Source organism: Perca fluviatilis, chromosome 9 (assembly GCF_010015445.1).
Source record: "Perca fluviatilis chromosome 9, GENO_Pfluv_1.0, whole genome shotgun sequence".
In the NCBI taxonomy this organism is placed as follows: Eukaryota; Metazoa; Chordata; class Actinopteri; order Perciformes; family Percidae; genus Perca; species Perca fluviatilis.
Window position 1 is genome coordinate 3,600,778 of NC_053120.1, and position 1,908 is coordinate 3,602,685.

The window sequence follows — 1,908 nt, forward strand, 5'->3', positions numbered from 1 at the left end:
GACCTCGAATGTTGTGGGCGGGGCTAAGTTCGGCTGGTATCCAGGCTACAGGATAATAGTCATAGAGAACACTGAATAAAGCCTAAACTGCCTGTTTCTCCGGTTCCCCCTGTGTGTTTGTGTGTGTGTGTGTGTGTGTGTAGGCCTATGTGTGTGTGTGTGTGTCTGTGTGTCTATCTGTGTGTGTGCGTAGGTGTGTTTGTTTGTGTGTGTGTGTGTGTGTGTGTGTGTGTGTGTGTGTGTATGTGTGTGTGTGTGTCTGTGTGTCTATGTGTGCGTTTGTGTGTGTGTGCGTGTGCGTTTGTGTGTGTATGTGTGTCTGTGTGTCTATGTGTTTGTTTGTGTGTGTGTGTGTGTGTGTGTATGGAACTATCCACGTTATTTATTTTGACAGTTTGAAAGTAGGCTAACCCACATTTCTGATAGAGAAACTTTTTGAAAATGGGTCAAACAGGAGGGCTAATAAGCCTCTTAGCGGCAGTAAGTCCTCTGCAGCGCGGCCGCTGATCTAATCCCTCAGTCGAAAAGGTTAACTCGTCTTTCTCTCTCTTCAGACACGGACTCAGACCCGGAGAAACCTGGACAACATGGAGGAACTCCTGCTACCGAGCGGCGGCGGCGGCGAGGAGGAGGCGCGCTCGGACAACGGTTCCTGCGGCCCGGGGGACGAAGGGCGCGCGATGGGCGACCGAGTCACGCCTTTCCTCCGCGGGACGGGGAACCTGAGGAGCACCGTGAGGGATTTCATAAAGAAGAACGGGCTGCTCACGCTGTCCGTCATCTCCGTGCTCAGCGGCTGCACGCTGGGCTTCATGCTGAGGGGAACGCAGCTGTCCACGCAGGTAAACACGCACACCTGTCGAAGAAAAGGTTGTTTTTGCCTCAAAATGACTTGATTTTTAATTATATCTGACCAGAATGTAGCTCACACAGAACTTTAAGCAGTTAAAATACCTTTTTTAAATGGGCAAAACATCCCATAAAATGCACTTTTTGTACTTGCAGCTTCTCCCTTCTCACTAAAAGGGTTGGTTTGTGCGTCATGAAGCAAATATTCGACAGATTTTAGCCCAAACAGAACTGTTTACCTGTTGATAAACCTTCTTAAAGGGCCAGTACATACAGCAGACATACTGTATATAAACACACACACACACACACACACACACACACACACACACACACACACACACACACACACACACACACACACATATGCAGAAACACACACACACACACACACATATGCAGAAACACACACACACACACACACACACACACATACATGCAGAAACACACAAACACACACACAAACACACACAGAGACACACAGACACACACACACAAACAGACACACACACAGAGAGACACACACACACACACAGACACACAAACACACACACACACACACACACACACACACACACACACAAACACACAAACAGACAGACAGACACACACACACACACACAGAGACACACACATGGGATGTTGTGTTCAGGGCCGGGTGCCAGTGGTGTAGTCTAGTTTATTGTAAATATTGTGTTATTGTACTACAACAGCCCCTCTGCATGTTCCAAAGCGTTTTTGTGTGTGTGTGTCTGTGTGTGTGTGTTTGTGTGTCTGTGTGTGTGTGTGTGTGTGTGTAGACCTGCGTATCACGTAGACCACAACGCTGCTGGGTACCGAATTCAATAATTTCAAAACGTCGATAAAACGGCAAAAACATGGGAAAACAAACAGCTGTTGGGCTGGGTAATATATCGGTATTACTAGCGTGTAAAACACAGTAAATAAAGACTCAGTGTGTGTTCATTATGGGAACTTGAATCTCTGAAACTGGTCCAGTATTTAACAAGAGTAACAAGCTGTAATGTAACGTTAACGGACAAATGTTCAGCATCAGTT

The 1,908-nt window shown here is 46.8% G+C and overlaps 1 pseudogene; it reads left to right on the forward strand.

Annotated features, from left to right (window-relative positions):
- The first annotated feature begins 409 nt into the window (after positions 1-409).
- The window catches only part of LOC120565598, a 30,816-nt pseudogene continuing 29,317 nt past the window's right edge, over positions 410-1,908 (forward strand).